The sequence below is a fragment of the Triturus cristatus genome, chromosome 6, assembly GCF_964204655.1.
Source record: "Triturus cristatus chromosome 6, aTriCri1.1, whole genome shotgun sequence".
Classification (NCBI taxonomy): domain Eukaryota; kingdom Metazoa; phylum Chordata; class Amphibia; order Caudata; family Salamandridae; genus Triturus; species Triturus cristatus.
In genome coordinates this window covers 906186427-906207035 of record NC_140589.1, presented here as the reverse complement: position 1 = coordinate 906207035, position 20609 = coordinate 906186427, and positions in this window count along the sequence as shown.

The following is a 20609-nucleotide window of genomic DNA, read 5'->3' as shown; positions in this document are numbered from 1 at the left end:
GGAGATCCCAGTCATTTAAGTGCCCCTGGGTGAGCCAACTGGGGGGGAGGGGCAAGAGGGAAGGTGGAGATGTTACTCTGGTGGCGAGCAAGGCTGCAGGTATAACTTGAGCAGTAGGGTCCACCACCAGCAGGGAGTGCTCGCTGAAAGAGGCCTTAGAAGAAGATGTAGTGTCACTGGTGGCCTCTGTCGTACTCCCCTCCCCCTCTAGGCCACTGTGTCCCTCGGTGTTGGTACCAGAACCATTGTGGCCACATGCTTCCCCACCTATGTTGGCACCTTCTCCTTCACCTTCCCCGGATGATGCTGAAAGACATATACAATGGTGTTATTGTATCTGTGTAAACATAACAGATCATTAACTTTCACCACAAAACAGTCACCAAGTTGTCAGATAAACCTGCTGCAAGCCTCTTATACTTCGGTTCTACATTAGCATAAGAACATGCATGTAGGCAAAATTTTAAGAAGACACTTGGTCACAGTTATGTCATTCCCCACGATAGCTCCTACATCATGTATGATGTTGTCTCTTATCCATTGTTATGTCTCGTCAGGATGGTTGGCTTTTCTTGTACAGATTAGTGAACTTATGTCACCAAAAAGGATATACACCAATAACACCTTTGTACTGAGTGTTCACTATGCCTTAAAATCTGCATACGTATCATCATCAATAAGTCAAATATGACTTAATGTTTACCAACATATTCTTTAATGTTGTACCAATATTGGCACAAACTGAAAGCAGGTTACAATTGTTTGGACATTTCATGATGGTAACTCTCACGTCAAGTCTGTGAAGTATATGTCAAGAAGGCCTGAGCTCATGGAGTTCTGCACTGCGGAATTCTTTGTAGCACCCAAAAAACTTGGCAAAACTCTGCAGAATTCCGTGAGCAGGTCAATTTGTGCTACATTTCTTACATTCTGCAATGCGACGCACGTTCTCGCACTCAAAATCGCACGCGAATGCCACCATGAGGAGAAATGCTGCTTGAGGATGCAACCGCAGTCACTAGCACTATCTCACGCTCATTGTCTTCAGAAAAAGGAAGCCAGGTATTGCAGGTGCAGCCTAAAGCTGTGCTAGCGGCCAACAAGTCTCACCGGCACTCGCGGGTGGCTGAAAAATCTCGCCGTCACACACAAGTGCTGGGCAAGACTCTTGGCGCTCTCCAGCATGCGTTGAAACCCAGCTCAAGCGTGCCTACCGAAAATAAATTCCGCTACGAGGCGAAATGTGGAATTTATCGTGACCTCTGCATTCTCCTCGGACTGCGGAGCTACTGAATTCCTCAAATTCCATGAGCAGAGCGGAATTTTATGCCCAGGCCTAATGTCAAGTGTCAACATTGTTTCATTAATTCTGTACTGCAGTAGCTTAACAATGTATTACATACTATCAAAATACCTATACTGTTGAAGACAGTCTGAAAGTAGTATTTGGGGGGATTGACAAATAACTACTGAAACATAATGAAATACATAGCCCTTGTAACATTTCTAATACACTTCAGTACAGAGCAAAAGCATCTTCACATTTGACTTCTAAATATCTGTAGGTATTTGAACCTTGTTGTATCTTTGTGAAATATTTCACTAAATCTGCTGGCTTTCACAGTTAAAAAATTGTATAACATCACACTAATCATTAGATACAATGAATCATATACGATATTTATGTCAAAGATTGAAATGTCAATCATAATAATGCATTTCAACATTTGCCTAATGAGTCATGAGTTTGGCCTGAATCTGAGATTTCCTGATGGAATACTCATACACATATGTTGTGGAAGCGGTGAGCTGCCATTTTGATTTTGATTGTTAGTGGTCGGAGGCTAGACTATTTAGCCAGCACGCCGCTGGCGCGCCAAAGGCGCGCTTGAGGCAAGCCCGTCTGCGCCCGTCCTGGCCATTTATCCTTGGATATCATGAGTTACACCAAAGAAGAGCTATGCAGACTGAATCCTGGTAAGGGAAGGCAGAGTTGCCCCTCTATCCCCTTAAAGGCAGCTGACAAAGGCATGGAAAGTATTTGCCCCAGATGCCGGCTACACCTCCCCCGCGTCCTTGACCTGCCAGCTTCTGGCCTAGGTGTCAGACCAGCCAAGAAGTCTAATGCTATCGATGCAGGTTCCTTAAAATGTATTTTACTAAATGCTAGATCCTTAATTAAACATAGCACAGAATGTGTGCTATTACTGGAGGAACTTGAGATAAAGTTGGCCTTTATCACAGAGTCATGTACAGATAGTGCATCTGGACCAGATCTAGTAAAGGCAACTCCCCCAGGTTTTCATTGTTACACACTGGATAGGCCACAGGGGGAAGGCTATCAGTCATCTACCATGACTCAGTGGAATCCAATTTTTTCGCTGCCTCCAACACTTCCTGCGAGGCGTTAGCTTTTAGTATTCATTCAGCATACTACTGGACCTTGAAAGGTATACTACTTTACCGCCCACCTGCCCTAAAAGTGGATTTCTGGATACAATAGGCACCATGCTTGAGGAAGGGCTATGCCTAGACTCTTATACAGTACTGGGTGACTTTAACTTTTATCTGGAATTCCCCCTGGATCCTAATACCGATTGACTGGGGAAAATTATGGGGGCTGGAGACCTCAAGCAGTTGGTGAAGGCCCCGACCCACGAAAAAGAACATACCCTGGATGGGATATATTCTAATAACCGCAACTTAGTTTGCACCTCATTTCTCCCGCTTTCGTAGTCCGATCACGGTGCTAATCAATTTGAAGTGAACAGTCACAGGGGCCACTTAGCCAGTATAAAACCAAACCAGGAGATTGCAACTAGGGCCTGGGGAAGACTGGACACTAAGAAACTTAAAAATTCTCTGAGGTGTTCAATGTGCCCTTTTCCGCTGGGAGTGGAAGAGGTCACAGTAGCCTATACTCAATCGCTAGGCACAACTTGCAACCATCTAGCCCCTGAAAAAAAGTGGACTCCTAAACGGGCTCAATCTTCAGCACCCTGATACTCTGATGAGCTTAGAGCTAAAAAACTGGCCTGTAAGCAATTGGAGCGGACATGGTGTAAAAGGTATGCAGATGCGGATAAGGAAAGTTATAAACACTGCATTCCCACTTATATGCAGCTTTTACTAGAAGCCCAAAAAATGTTTTTCACAACGCAAATAGCATTAGCCAAATCTAATTCGAAGGAACTTTTTAAAACCATTTAAAAATTGTCCACCCCAAATGCTCCTCAGAGTCAGGCCAATCCAGAATTTTGTGATAAACTTGCTGACTTTTTTAAACAAAAAGTAGAAATCATTTTCACCTCATTCACCCAAGCTAACAAAAAGGCACAGGTGCGCTCACATACTAATGGACTGGACAGTCCTTGCCCTTCACCGGTACTAGAACAATTCAAACCCCTAGGGATACCAGAAACGATTAATGTTCTGAATTCGATCTGCTCAGGAGCCCCTAACGATCTGTGCCCTGTGTGGGTTACTAAGCAAATTACAGAAGTGATCGGAACAGCACTTACACCCCTGCTGAATGCCATTTTCACTTCTGGCTTTTTCCCCAAAATATGGAAGAAGGCCTCTGTTCTTCCCCTGCTGAAGAAACAGCCTCTGGATCCTAAAGATCCTAACAACTACAGGCCAATCTCACGGCTCCCATTCCCTGCCAAAATTGTGGAAAAGGCCATGAACAACCAAGCAAAACCAAAGGAAATGATGGACGGAGTGTTGAACATTGCAAGCACTCACCCCCAGTCAACTTATCTGGGTTTAATCCATCACCGTTCTTTAGCCCACTCTGCCACCCCAGTTCAGACATGGCCATATGCAAATCAGTCTGACCCTGTGCCTCATGGGAACAGTCCAGCCCGAACTGCCAAGCCATGTCTTCCCTGGACCGGAAACAAGCTTCCTAGGACCGGTTTCTGGCATTTCAGCCGTCTTCAGCCAGGCTTGCTTGAATCCAGTGGCAAAGTGAGCAAGGGACTCACGTCTGAGCATACCCTGCCAACTTATGGCGAACAAAGCAAAACCAAAGGAAATGATGGACGGAGTGTTGAACATTGCAAGCACTGACCCCCAGTCAACTGATCTGGGTTTAATACATCACCGTTCTTTAGCCCACTCTGCCACCCCAGTTCAGACATGGCCATATGCAAATCAGTCTGACCCTGTGCCTCATGGGAACAGTCCAGCCCGAACTTGTGTTTTTTTGTTGTTTTTTTTGGCATTTTTTTTGGCATGAACAACCAACTCAGCGCATTTCTTCAGTCTAACAACTCTCTGAACCAATCACAATAAGGGTTTAGAGCAGACCACAGCACGGAGTTGGCCCTACTGAAATCCACGGAGGAGATTGGAGAGGCCGTAGACAAGGGAGGCAATGCCATACTGATCCTGCTGGATCTGTCTGCGGCCTTCGACACGGTCCATCACAAAGTGTTGATGAAACGGTTGTCTGATATTGGAGTCGAAGGTCAAGCATGGGAACTCATGAAATCAGTTTTATCTGCTAGGTCACAAACTGTGGATCTGGATGGTAATATATCCAAACCGTTTTCACTTCCATGTGGGGTGCCACAGGGCTTATCACTCAGCCCAACACTCTTCAATATCTATGTGGCACCCTTGGCAGGAGTCATTAGATCCTTTGGCTTCCAACTCACCTCCTACGCTGATGACACTCAAATAGTGTTGTCACTGACTGAGGGTGGGGAAAAGGAAACAGGGGCACGTTTCCATGACTGTATGGGTGCCATCTTGGGCTGGATGTCCTCCAACTGTCTAAAATTAAACTCTAGTAAGACCGAGGTCATGAAGTTTGGGAATAATCCTCGTGTGTGGACACCTGAATGGTGGCCGGAAGACCTTGGTTCTTGCCCCATACCCACAAGGAAAGCAAAAAACCTTGGGGTATGGGAAGACAATAAACTCACCATGGGTGACCAAATAAGTATGGTGATCTCAGCTTGCTTTGTGGTCCTAAAAATCATAAGAAAAATTAAGTTTTTCCAGAGCGAAAGCAGTCTCAAGACAGTGGTAACGGCCCTCATAGTGTCGCTCTTGGACTACTGCAATAGCCTATATCTTAATGCCCAAAAGCAACATATCAATTGGCTCCAACTAGCTCAAAATGCAGCTGCCAGATTGTTGTCAGGAACTTCGAAATTTGTCTCCGTAAAAGAGGAGCTCAGGCAATTGCACTGGCTCCCGGTTAAACAAAGAACACGCTATGCACCGTTTTTAAGGCCATTAATGGAGCAGGACCCGAGTTCCTTAGGCGTAAATTCCAATGGTATGTCCCTGGAAGATTGCTACGGTCCACTGGAGCTAAACAAGTTCAAGTTCCCACATTTAAAAGAGTCAATTGGGGAGGCAGGAGTTTTATCACTTGTGCCTCTAGGGTGTAGAACGAGCTATCTTTTCATCTCAGGAATGCCCCGGTTCTCCTCTCCTTCAGGAAGGGGTTGAAGACATGGCTCTTCTCCCAGTAGCATATGCTCTAGTTTTCCCAGTAGCCAGTGCTTAGCGCCAGGACACCCCAGGATAACCGTGTGCTCTACAAGTGCGATTAACATAACATAACATTCCAAAATACATTCAAGTTTCACATTTTACTCCATCATTGATTGTTCATCTGGATATGACAAAGAACATTGAGGAATGGTTTGGGGTATTTGGTACTCTATCACCATTGTGTACACATTCCTATATGTGTGTCATCAAAATTGTATGCCTATCTCAATTATTTGGCCAAAAGCAGACTGCCTTATACACAGTAGTAAGACATCATGCAAATCTGTCACTGTTTAACATGTATGAAACAGTACTTCTGATGCAGAACACATTCTGGATATGTCTTGATACCAACATGTGGCCATCATTTCTGCAGTCACTAGTCATGTTGGATCACATGCTCACTCTGGTTTGTGTAAAATCCCAACGTACCTATGTGACAGTTGGTGCTTCCACTGTATCATAAGCGTCTAGTATGCTATGTCACCTGAAATAGGGCTAACATGACATCATCCACATCAGTGAAGGAGCATCACACCTGCCAGTTGCCTGTTTTTTACATCTGTCCCTAATAATATCAAACAACATGATGTATATGTGTAGTTTAGGCAGTCAAGTTTCTGCTCAGAACAGTCCATTGGTCGGGGGCAGTAATTAGGTGGGATCATTATCCAAAAACAATAGACAAAACACATCATCATACACCTTGTACAAAACGTACACTTTCAAGAACTCTTCGTTGGACATGGATCACCCTCAATGTTGATGGCAAAAATCCTGGTTGTAACAAAAAATGGGTCATGTAACATGTGTAACTTACCCCCTTGTTGCTGCCATTGGGCCCTCAACTGCCCATCAAGCTCCGGATAGGCCACCGTAAGAATGCGGGCCATTAGGGATGTCAGGGTGCGGCGCACGCCCCTCACACATTGGGACCACTTCCTGAGCTGGACCTCTGTGATTTTCCCCGTCCAGCATCTTAGGACCTTCCAAATATTGTGGCAATGGAAGCTGCACCGCCTGTAGACCCTCAAAGTCCGCAACTTCCTGGTGATTGCCTTCCAAATGTTGTGCTTCTGATGGGCGTTAACCTGTATGGAAACATGAAAGGAAAGAACAAACAATGGTAGTGAGACTTTGTGTTTGTCTGTTTAACTGTCAGAGAATTGTCTACAGCTATCAGTAGCATAACCCATAACATATAACATGTGTATTGTCACAGGCTGACCTAAACCAATATCCTCATACACACTTCAATAGTGACCTGTTGCCCATCCTCAAGCCATGTCATGGTCTAAACACACAAATCCAGGCCTGTGACATCATCTAGCCCAGGGGCTGGTGCATATTCTGTGATGTGACCTACTTTTGATCAGTGCTAAAGATTGTGAACAACTGAAGGCTAAATATTAATGATAATGGCACAGTAAATAACAGCAACTGTGAATGTGGAGCCTGAAGTTTGGACATGACATTCTTTGAAAATGCGAGTCAATTGAAAAGAAGAGTTAACTCAAGAAGTCAGGGAACTCTCTCTTTCAACTGTAGCCCATTTAAAAGCATCCAGGGGCATATGTTAAGCACACCTCAAATTTTAACCTGAAAAGCATTTATGATCTTGACAGCTCTAACTCAGTGTATTAGTTGTATGACCCCGTGACTCAGACACAGCCTGGCCCATCATTCTAAATGAGCATTGCTCAATGACAGGCCTTGCTATCTGCAGCCTGATGATCATAATGTCAAAATAACACTGCCTTTCCTCAACTTTTACATTAAAAGACTAACCTTGTGCCTATCCAATACGGACCTCAAAGCTGTCTGCTACTCTGAAGGAGTCTGGGAGCTACTGGGAGCACCCAAACTACATTTTGGAGAGCCCTAATGTAGGCTGAGTGATTTGTGGGACTCTACACATAGCTACCATCATTTGCAATTGTTTCTACACAGCAAATACATATCTCCAGGTGTAAAGATTATATGATGTTTTACCATTTACTCTGATGTTATTTGGCAACTTATCACAAGTACATCAAACATATACATGCATAGCACTCTCCATACACACCAATTTGAATCTAGGGCTTTAAACACACAACACAAATTGATGGTTTTGTATATTTGATATTAGAGAGTGCATACAAACCCCTGATATCATTGTCCTATGTAAGGACCACATCATGTGACACTAAACATCAATCACTACACTTCACTCTGGGACTCAAATGGACATTGTAGCCTGTGCAAATGGTAAATAGCCAGTTAGACAGATTCACATATATATGTCAGACATGTACCTGCTCCTCTGGTAAGCCATAGAGATGGCCATGCAAGGAAAGGTCCTCCTATGTCAGCAACTTCACCTCCTTTGGTATGAAGACAGGGGCCCTCTCCCCTGCTGAACCTGACATGGTTGTTCCCAGAGGTCCAAAACAGCAGCAAAGAGGAGGAGGTCTTGTTAGCAGCAGCGTTAGGAGGCAAGTGAGCTTCTTTTCTAACAGCCCTATACATGTATGTGATGTACTTGATCATCATCAGAGATGGACACAGCCATCGACCTTCTACCATTACGTTCACCAAATTTAGCCAATGGATGTTTCCATTGTGGAGTTTATTGCCCGCTGTGCAGTCAACTACCGTCGTCGCTGTCTGATTTCAAATGCCACCTGCCATTTTAATACTTTAAACTACTGTGTTAGTGACTGTAAAGTGTGTTACCACCATTCCAAATGGGGGCTAGTTTGTTCAAATAATAACATTTGATGAACACTTATTTTTGGAAAATATACTTTTATGTGTAGTGTGTTACTGTGCCGAAACACAATATCAGCGCAGTGTTATGTACACCTCAGTTGATGGTATTTTCAGAGTAAAAAAGCAAAAATAAAATGAAAATGTGTAAATAATACATTTGTAGTGGATTTTTTACACATTTATTTTTCAGAGTCATATCAATAACATAAATGTCATATGTGATGTTTAAAGGACAAGAATCAAATGCTGCTTCTAAAACTACATAACTTTTGTGTTCCTCATCAAATATGTTGCTGTGAATAAGGAAAACACGTTTCACATATTTCTCCTATGCAGACATATGAACCCTGGGAGAGTCAGATGTCAGCCTCCTGTGTACCTCCCATTTCCAGACATTGCCACCATGGAAGAAAGGGAAATAATCAAGAAGTTCAGGTTGAATATGCAAACTATGCTGGATTTGTGTCATCAGCTGGAGCCAGATGTACTGCCTCACAGCAGAAATTTCACATCTATTACACCAATTGTCACAATCATGTCTGTACTTTATTTTGTGGACACAGGATCCTTCCAAAACACTGTGGTAGTATCTAGTAGTAGTTCACAACCAACTTTCAGTGATGTGCTACAAGAAGTTCTATCTTCAATGATGAAGCACATCAACAGCACATCCAGTTTCCACAGCAGCAGGGTTTAGCCAATGTGAATGGTGACTTCTATGGTTTGGGTCGCCTACCACATGTGGTTGGAGCAATTGATGGCACACACATTTTATTAGTGCCACCACATACCAGAAAACAGGTCTATCAGAATTGAAAGAACTTTCATTTAATCAATGTGCACATTGTTTGCTTACAAGCTCACAAGCATCTGTGCCCATTTCCCCGGCTCTGCCCATGATTCCTTTGTACTATGGAACAGCCCCATCCCCCCTACAAATGTCTCAACTTGAACCTGAGAGGGCCCGTGTTGTTGGTCAGTACAATCTTTCATAATATTGTTTGGGGTATTGCTAGTTGCAAAATCTGGAACTGTGTTGAATTCTTGTAAGCCTTTTTTGTCTTTAATCTAGGAGACTCGACTTATCCCAACTGACCATGGTTTTTGGGACCACTGAGGAATCCAAAAACTCCAGGGGAAGTCCGCTTCAACAAGGCTCATGGGTGAACATGGTGGCCAGTGGAGAGGGCTTTTGGGCTCCTAAAGGCCAGGTTTCATTGTCTGGATAAAAATGGGGGAGCACTCCTCTACTTACCCGGTAAGGTGTGCCAAATCACCGTGGCCTGCTGCATGCTCCATGACATCACCCTGCAACGGGACATCCCTTACATTGCATGAAGAGTCTCTGGTTGAGGATCCTGATATGCCAAATAAAGATGATAGTAGTGAAGAGGAAAAAATTGACTTACGTCTAGATGTCGTTGACAACTTCTTCTCATGAGTATAAGTATATCTTTACATGTCATGTCTTTCACTATTATACCAACTATTGATGCGGTGATGAGAGAAATATGTAGTGGTACTTTGTTGGGAGTGGCAAGTTCAGGGAAAATCAGGCCAAAGGTGTTTGCAGATCAAAGTGTATACATTTTGACTACTGTGTTCACTTACATTGGTTCTTCCTGATTGTTTTGAGAAACTATGTCCTCCAAAAGTTGCCTTTGTAATGTGGCCATCATGTTCTGTGAGATTAGTAATGTTTTTTTATTCATCTGTTTAGGTTCATTGACAATGTCATCTTCCTTTGGACATCTCAGATTTGTAACATTTGCAGGTATATGGTGCTGTTTCCAAGTACAAAGGGAACCTAGGTTGATCCTGAGAAAGACAGACACAGACTTTGGATGTATAAATCTTGAACCAAGGCAACTTGCACTGTGATCGAATGGGAGATTTGAAGATTACATTGGACTTGTTCTCTGTTGTGTATTGGCACTAAAGCAATATGTGTTACATAATTTGCTCAAAACACTTGTGGTAGTGGAGCCAAGTAATGATACTCTCTCTTCACATTGGTCAAATCCTCAATGTGTGTAAAGTGTATGTGGATGTTGCTGTGTCACATCATTGTAGGACATACTTCTTGAGTCAAACCACTGAAACATGGTTTTGACATTCCACCAGATACTGGAACAGTGGTTTGTAATGATCCTGTGTCTACAAAATGTAGTGCTGCTGTGGGTTTGTCTCTTGGTGTTATTGATGTGGGATTCCTTATTTGAGTCAGAAGATCTGGCTACAGCTGATGACATGAATCAATGATAATTTGCCTATGCTATCTTATTGTTTTGTACATATCCCCTTCTTCCATGTTGGCAAGGCCTTGAACTGGAAATGTGCAAACTGTCACTGAGTATTAGTGAAATGTATGGATTGTTATGTTAGTGCAAATGTTGACAGACAAGTATTGGTCAAATGGGATAAACAGGTAGTTCATGATTGATTGGTTTGACATATTTTGTGAGTCATATTTGGGAACTTGAAAGAAACTATACCCAAATTGTCTTTGTTGACACAATCCTTTGATGATTTTTTTATTGACAGGTTATGCTGCAATAAAACAAATGCATTGATAGAGTTGAAATATACAACACCAGTATATGACTTTTTGACTTATACATTTATGGTACCAAACATGAAGAAATTTAAGAGGGTGAACATATCGAAAGCAAAACAAAAAGTGAAGAAGTCAGTCATGGTGAAGGAGCCCAAAATACTACTTCCATCAGAAAGGCAAATGTGTTCAGAAATAATCCACAGAGTAAATGGTAGGCACACACTGAAGGAAATTAGGATTTAGGTTTTTTGCTGGTGGTGGCAGAGGTCTTGCCATCCTCACCTCCTAGTGATCTGCGGGGTTATCCCCTGCCGCAGGAGGGGACAGGGATCCACAGCTGCAAGGTATAGGGGGGCAGCAGGTAGTTCTTCCGGTGGCAGGGCCTCCCTTTCTGTGGCTGTGGCTGATGTAGATGGCTCAGATGTTATAGGACTGCATGAAGGGGTAGATGGTGCTGGGAAAGCTCTGCACATGTGGGTGTAAATGTCCTGCAACGCCCCAATCAGGGAGCCCATATTATAGTTATGGGCCATCATCTGGTGGTTGTGCTGCCTCTGCAGCTGTTTCATGTTCCACCGCTCTGTGAGTACCTGGCCCATCATGTCTTGGGACGGATGATAGGCTCCCAGGACTTGGTCTATGGTGGTCTGGGTGTCAGTGACCCCAGTGGACTCAGTATTCTGGCCCACAAACACCCTTTGACGACCCCTAATCCCACTACCATGTGTCCTTGGCCCAGTGTGCTTCATCCGACTGGGTCCTGGGTGAGCTGCAGGTGGTGTGGTCTCTACATCACCCGGGACTAGGGGACACACGATCGGTGTCACAATGGGAGGGACACAGGAAGTGGAGTCTTTAGGTTGCTGAGGTGTCAGAGCTGGGCTGGGAGGTCTCCGTATGGTTGCAGGGAGTGTCACTGCAGCTGTCTGTCCAGACTGAACAGATGTACCAGACTCCTGAAGTGCTTTCCTCACTGAAACCTTGATCCTGGGCTGGAGTGGAGGTTCCTTCAGTGGCTGGAACCTTCCCATGTGCCCGGCCAGTTTGACCTAGAGAGAAATGGTGAACATTCTAGTTAGTTAAAGTGTGTATTGTACATTCAATTATTTTGAGACAAACAATGTAGATACCTAAAAGACAAAATAGGTAGAGATTATTGTGATGATAGCTTCCAGTGGTATTGAACATAATACCTGAACGTTTATCAGTTTCAAATAGTACAACCTCTAATCAGCAGGTAATAAGATATCCTGAAATGTTCATGAAGTGATTAGGAAGTATACATGACATCTCCTGACCATTCAGTTGAACTCAATTGAGAGGTGAAATGTGTAATTGACAATTCTAAGGCCTAGCTGACAGCAAAACTGAAATTTCCACTACTTGGAAATATGTTTTGCATTAGTCATCATGTGAACAGTGCAGTGCCAATTTTTGCAAGTACCACTTATATTCAGCATAGTCATCTGCATACATAACACATTTTGTGTAAACACAGTTTTATTAGTGAAACTCATGACATCAATACAATTGGTTGAGTGGAACAGAACAACATTCATTATACAACACAACATATTTTCATTAGAGAGCATTGAATAGAGATTGATCACTACATTACAGTTTACCATGTGGTGAAATCTGTTAGGAAAGAGAGAATGAGCAACATGACATAGCAATAGTCTTTAGAGAAACATAAACAGAGAATCATGGTAGTTATAGTCACCATGACTGACAAATTTCCCTCAGTACAGTGTGGATTTTTGGGGCCTCGCATTGTGCATAAAATTAAACATAAGTTATTCATAACCACAAGGTGATAAAAGAAAGGGGATAAAGGGACAGGAGACAGGGAGAATGAAAAACAAAAAACCTAACTTCACTGGCAGAGCCTTTTGATCAAAAGTTGTTGTGGACCTAGAATGGCAAAGGATCGTGGTCTGAAATGGGGTGTGCTTTATAGTGTGTTGTGCAGGTGTTTTCATTTGGCCAATTGACATCAGGTGTGTTCCGGTAGCAACCATCCAATGGCCACAGTGATGGTGCATTTTTGAGCGCGTACCGTGAAGGACTCACTCCGCCTGGGAGCCGTAGCTAGTATAGCGCCAGCACAACTGTGAAAACTATATCGGCTCAGCAGGAAAACGCTGCCCTGACACCGCATTGGCAGCAGTGTCCTGCAACCGCAGCAGGAAACCGTCTGTCAACACGGACGGTGAGGCAGCCTGCATACATCCAAATTCGGCAGGTGAAAGACCGACGACTTGGCAGAGTACTAGGAACCGCCACCACGGCGGGACGGCAGTAAGACCTCCAAGATTAAGATCAGGCCCAAAGTTATTGGAGAGGCAATAATGACTCTGCTTCATATGTGACAGCCATAGAATATCACACTAAGGCCCTAATTATGATGTCGGTCAGAGTTGCCTCTGACCGACACCGTTTTGGTGAGGGACTGCCCGACTGTAGTTCGGGAGGTTCTGCACACCTGATTACAATGCAACCGCACTGTGTGTTTGGGAAAATCCCTGCACCGTGTATTGCCTGCCACACAGTGCAGGGATTTTCAGAGGACATCATAGGTGCCCCTGGGGCCCAGATTCAGAGGGCCAGGCGGGGGGGGGGGGGAGATGGCCCCTCTAGGGGGCTTTAATGTCACTTTCCGACAGCCTTTCCATGTCAGAAAGCTCAAAATGGAAAGGCTGTCGGAAACTGACATAATATGTACAACTAACATATCTTTGCACCATAGTGCAAGGGTGTGAACATGATGTCTAGCTTAGTTTTTGTAATGGAAGGCTATCCTTCCAGTTAAAAGTCAAATACTAAGTCAAACTTTAAAACATTTCTGACATTAAATGAGTGCTGTACAGTGCAGCACACATACAATGTGTGATATGTTAGGGGAAACAAATACACTTCTTCTACTCAACATGTGCCTCAAAGAGGTTATTTTCTTTACACAGACTAGTGCTGGGAATATTTCTAGATCTGGCTTTACATCAAAATCCATTGGTGGTGTGTTGTAACACCTAAATGCCATCCAAGGCATGCTCCTTGAGGCAAAGTAGCGCAAAGCACCACAAAACCTGGTTGTTTTTCATCCATCTAGCGCACTATATGTATGTATGCCGCACCCTTGTTCCCGGGTTTTTCAGAAACAGATTACGCCTGGCTGTCTTTCCATCTAGCTAGCATCACTTTCCCTGGTCTCCCGTCGCTAGCGCTGGGACGCCCCGATGTTGGGGTAGCCAAGCGATATATAAGCACAGCTAACATAACATACCAGAACAATGTCCTATTTGCCTTACTTTGAAGGCAAATTTCTGGGGCAAAACATGTTGCCTATACCTTGTGCCACTCTACGTCTCTTTGAGTGACTTTGCCTTGGTAGTAACTATTGATAAATCTGCTCCTTGGTATTTTCAAATTTGTGCAAATGCATATGTGGGGCAGTTAAAAAGGGCAAGAAATTGAGTTCATATGCTAACAATTCTGTGTGAGAAATCTACCCACCATTTCAGAGAACCTTGGGAGAACTGTGTTTTTGTAGGTATGTCAAGTTTTGTGCCAGTCCATCGATGTGGGTGGGGGTTAAAGTTAGAGGTTTAAGGGGCAATAAAATGTTCATTTGCTTAAAACTTTAGCATTGGACGATGAATCTGCATCAAATGTGGTAGCGAATGGCAGGTTAACCTCACCAACGGACAGGCCAAGTGTTATCATCCCTCCTAAGAGTTATGTACTGCCAGGAAAGGAAAGAGAGCTTGGCAGAACTGAATTAACTGCAGTTGTAGTGCGATTAAAATGCACACATTTGGAATGAGTAATATCATTAAAACGTCTATCCTATGAATGATAGCATTTGCCGTAGATTTTTGAAACTTGAAATTGAAATAGGGAGAAATCACTAGGATCTGTATAACATTCTAGAATGGTTCCTGGGGTGGGAAAACTCTGCAAAGGCCAATTTCTGTGGTGGGCTTTGGCTACCTAGCTTTAAGTGTATTCGGGATTGTGATGTATTCACGCAGTGGCACATGTGAACTTGAAAAATGAACAATTTGTGGTTTGAAGGCTGGTTTTAATTAAAGAGAACATCCCATTCATACAACCTCTGTTTTAACGTTGAACATGTCCACAATTTCAGTAAGAAACAACTCTTCTAATAATGTTTGGAGAGAAAACATCTTAAAAGTATGTGCAAACTAAAAAGGTTTTCTAAGCGAAACATTGAACTTTGAAACTTTGCCAATAAAAAGATATTATGAAGATGGCGGGCGAATGTTAGTGGGTGTATAAAAAACAATTATAATATAGAGAGTTTTCCAGAATGGGCGCTTTTGAATTCCTTAAATCTAAGCCAGTCAGTCAGTATTTCTTTATTCGATGAATAAAACATCATAAAAGCACATAAATACATAGTTAAAATACAATTAAATCATGTCGAAATCCTGACTGTTACAACACATTTAAAAGAGTAAAGAAACTCGTCAATACATTTCATTTACAATAATAAAATCGAATATACAATATCATAATACAAAAACTATAATAAAGACAAATATGCTTGAAATGTGGTAAGATCATACTACCCACTTTCCGATTTGTCTAGTGCCAATAGTATCAAATCTAGCCCAAAGGGCTATATTGTTAAGAGCCCTCTATCCTGTTGGGTAAGTTGGGACTTAAGTCTCCTTATTCGTATCAACCATGCTCTTCCAATGAATTTGGCTACGCAACATACCATCAAGGTGGAAGACGTATCAGTACAAAGGACCCGCAGCGCCATTACATGGCATCTGAGGCCCAATTGTTTACATAAGGGTTTTAACCAAATCCTCCTCGGCACCTTGTATGCTGGACAAGCAAACATAAGGTGTGCTACAGATTCTAAAGGAGCTGCACAGCACGGACAAGCCTTAGAAGAGCCACATGGGTTGTTCCACCCAGAGGTGAATGCATTTACTGGGAGGATCCCAAACCTAACTTTTAAATACAGTGATCTATCCAAGGGTTTCTCAATAAAATCAAGAAGTGGTTCAAGTACCCTAGACCATTTGAACTCTAGGAATCGCTCAGTAAGAGCACCCCCTGTACCTCTACTAGAGGTCTCCCGCTGCACCCAATCCCAATACAGCTTCTTAATAACTAGCTTGGGTGGAGGGGTTTGGCTCCTCCATAGATCACTCAAACTCAAAAGGCCAACCATCTGTCTCAGGTTACACAGCCACTTAATCCTATTACCTCTATCGAGTAGGATAAGATCATCTAGAGCGGCTGCATAATTTTGGAGCTCTTCAGTTCTTCTCAGTCGCACCCAGAAAAGTAAAGGGCGAAGGCGCACTAATTCTTTAAGGGGGCGCCTGCCCATGTCTAGACGTAAAGGGATTAATGGAGTGGAGACTGGTAATGCTACAAGATCCCTCAGGAACTTGTTTTCTGAAGTGGTTATCTCCGAGATGTTCTCAAACCGCCATAATTCAGAACCATAGAGTGCAGATGGCAAAACCTGTCCTTCATAAATTGCGAGGATAGGTGTCACTGGTTTGCTCATAGACGCCCTATGTTCTCGCAAAACCGCCCCAGCTACTCTTTTGAAGTTTAGTAGCATTTTAGCCAGATGGTCTTTCCAGGTCATCCGGCTATTCACCCTAACCCCCAAATACTCAAAACTATCCACCATCTCCAAGAGTTCACCATTTAACATGAGGGAGTTCTTAAATCTTTTGGGTGGCGCGAGGGCCATTAGCTTAGTTTTGGAGGTATTGATTGTGAGACCCCTATCCTTACAGAACTCACTAAAGCGATTCAAAAGCTTTTGGAGTCCTGCTGGGGTTTTCGAGATCAAGATGGTGTCATCCGCGAAGAGAAGAGTAGGGTTTTTTTCCCCGGCCAGGGATGGTGCATCCGCCGGCTCTTCCCTCAGATAATCCACCACACCATTCACAAATAGGGAAAATAGAGTCGGCGCCATAACACATCCCTGGCGAACTCCTCTCCTCACGGGCACCCTCTCCGTCAGTTGTCCCTGAGTGCCCCATCTGATCCTCGCATAATTACCCTCGTGGAGTCTCACAATGAAATCCAATAATGGGACCGGGAAGCCCATCTTTTCCAGGGTTTCCCACAACCTTGCTCGAGATACCAGGTCGAACGCCATCCTGAGGTCTATGAAAGCCAGATAAAGGCTACCTCGATTAATTGTCACCGACTTACAATAGATCGCAAGGAGGCGGAAGACCTGGTCCATCGTGCCCACTTTTTTCCGGAACCCGGCCTGGAAATGGGAAAGCACCTGTTCCTCCTCCATCCATGCGCCTACCCTCAAGACGATGACCCTGCCAACCACTTTCTGGATCACGTCAATCAGACTGATCGGTCTGTAGTTAGCAGGGTCATCTCTATCACCTTTTTTGTATACTGTGATCACCTCAGCACCCCTCCACGAGTCTGGGATGCGGTGCCCCCTGGCAATTAAATTAATTATCAATGCAATGACTGAAGCCCAGGTTGTGGGATCTTCCAAAAGGAGATCCCCAGGTATACCATCTTGACCGGCGGCCTTCCTCGGGGTCAGGTGTTTTATAGCCAATACTACTTCCGAAGGCAAGAACGGTTCCACTGGCGCCGTAATGGAAAAAGCCGGTCTGGCTGGATCAGAAGGGGAGGATCTGGTTGCCTCCAATCCGCCATATATATTTGAAAAATGGGAATACCATTGTTGGCTGGTAATATGATTCACAAGTACAGGTTGGTTACCCTGTCTAGCCTTGTTGATGAGATCCCAAAACAATGAGGCATTTTTCCTTTCGGAGGCACTTTTGAGATCCTGCCAATACTGTTCTTCCCAGTCTTTTTTTGCTCGTATTTGTTCTTTTGCATATTCCTTCCTTGCAACTCTAATTAGGGGTTGATTCTTTTTGCGCAGGGCTACAGTTAACTCACGTCTTTTAGCCCGGCACTTTACAGAGTACCAAGGGTTACTAGGTTTGGGGGTTATTTTTTTTCGAGCACGAGATTAAAAAATAGTTGCCCACTTCCTCGATAGCCTTTTTATACATCTGAGGAAGAAGCGACTCATGAGCATCCCCTGTTTCTGGGTCTAATCCCATCAATTCACAAGTCAGGTCTTCAATATGAGCCCTGATATTAACCAGTTTCTCTGGGTCGGAGCTAATCTTCTCTCATTTCAGCCTCCGATTTCCATTATATGGGACCACCTCGTTTGTTTGCCTCGGATGAGTTGGCTCAATACTACTTTTTAATTTGCTCCACCCTAACTTCAGACTCAGTGGGTTATGATCACTGTCCTGCGAAGGAACCACCTCCATATCCACTAAGTCACACCACATAGTGATGTCCAGTAAAATGTAATCAATTCGGGACGGGCCATTAAGTCTATTAAACGTCATGGCCCCATCCCGATCAGAGGATGATCTACCATTCAATGCTCTTAATTTGAAATCAACAGTAAGAGCATTAATCTGCAGAGCCTTAGTTGTCCATTTCCTGATTGGAGGTAGTGACAAGGTAGGGATAGACCAATTTGCATCCTCCTCCGCTGTGCCCAGAAGGTCATCCCTGCTTAGGGGTTCAAATGTACAATTGAAATCCCCACCCACAAGGAATTTAGATGATGGGGGGCAGTTACCTAAGGCCTGCTCTAAGAGCATAAAGGTTTTTGATGTTTTATCTCCCTGGATCCCTCTATCATAAACATTAAATAATTCCACTCGGCTGTCTTTTGTCTGGCCTACGATTGTTAGATGTTGGATGTCCTCACTTTCCAGATCATGAGCAGAAACCTTCCAATTTAATTCTACTTTTATCCATACATGTAATCCCCTGGCTGGTCTGCCCTTACCACCGCTGTGAGCGGGTAGCCAAAAGGTTACATACCCCGATTTAAAAACGGGGGATAAACTCCATGTTTCCTGGAACATGCATACGTCATATTTTTCAATAAAGTTGTGCCATTCTGGGAGGGCCAACTTTTTCCTCAGACCTGCTATGTTCCAAGAAACTAAATGTATGATCTTTTTATTGTTGGAGGGCAGGGTGATGGGGACTTCTTTGCTACCACCCACTTCTCGCGGTTCCAGGGCATTGGGAATTTGGAAGTTCACTGTAGGGATTAGGGAATAACCCCCTCCGTCCATACGGACCGAAGATGCACAATCCAGACCTGAAGGATCCGCAGGGGCCTTAATCCCATTAGGCAATTCTTTAGCCTTACCATGAGTCACCAGCCCTTTTCCCATTAGCCTGGATGCACTAGGGCTATCCCCCCATTCCTTCCCAATCCTTAAACATCAATCACAATCATCCATACCCGAGAACATATCGAACCTGTTCCTTGTCTCCAGGGGTGTAAAAGGCCTCAAGTACTCCTTTCGCTGATTATTATGCCTAGAATATCTAGGAGGGATCACGTTCCAACCTTGGGGGTCAGATAGCATATTCCTGCCATAGGGTATTGTCGGAATACTTAATTTTGCTTTACCCTTATTCATATGGTGGGATGGAGGGAAAACCAGGGATCTCGGGTAAAAATAAGTTAAAGCTCGAGGGCTGATACAACTGTCACTCACTCCCGGGGGCCAATTTATTATGTAGTCAACCACACCCGGGTCTCTAAAATTGATCAGGACGATATCTCCCTCAACATCTTTACATCTACCACCTATCCAGGGAAGGCGCCTAACGTGTAATATCTCCCCATTAAAATTGTTGTTTATTGGTCTATGTGTACTTAGCCAGTGTACAATTTTGTTTTTCAGCTGGTAAAAACCTTCTCTCTTATTTTCCGCTAACACGGGAACCCCCGTTAAGACCACCACCAGAGGCACTGCTTCAGGGGGTAAATCTACTTGTGGCCCGTGATTCCCCATACTACCATAATGTCTAGAACTTCCCTGCTCCTGCCTCATAGACTCCTTAGCAGCCATAGCATTCCCTTCCACTGACTCAGTAATAGACTTACTGATTGGATGTTTCCCTATCATAGGGGGCCCCTGTCTATGTAAATCAGGCAACGGCTGGTTTAAGTTCTGTAAGAGATTTATACCAGCTTGGGGGTGTTCCTTGGGAGCGTGGGTGGGGGGGGTCCTAGCATGAGTAGTGTTCCTATGTGCTTGGACCCTTTCCGGACTGGTCATTTTACTCAGGATAGACTCTATGCCCTCCAGCCTCTGCTCCAATTTCTTCAAACTATTGGTAATAGGTAAAATAAGGGTGCTAAACAGCTCTCCCAATTTGGTACACAGTGATGTAGATGAAGCGTCCGGCTCTGCTAGAACCTCGGAGGTCAGGTGGATTTCAGAGTCGGTCACGGCCAAATCAGAGTCCGCAAAAGGATGGAATGGACTCAGATTTGGTCTATTGACTGGTCCAGCCGCCGGCTTTGTAACAGCACTATTTGTAGCTGTAGTGTGGCGCCCAAAATCATAATGGGTGAGTTTTGTTGATTTAGCCTGGCCCAGCCGCTCCTTACGTCTTATTTTCCTCGGGGGCGGGCCATAGATTTTACCCTTATCCAATTTCTTATGCTTTTTCGCTATTAATTTACCACGAGTAGGCAACAGTTTTTTAGGTACCATAGGGCTAATTATAGCATTAGAGAGGGCAGTATCACTAATATCATATACTTCGGGGGCACAGTTTACAGGAGAACAATTACGTAATAGCAAGGGCACACTGTCCTGAGAGAAAGTAGCATCACTAACCCTGCTATTACCAACAGCGCCCAAAGGTTCTTCAATAATACTGACTTCTACAGTCCTAC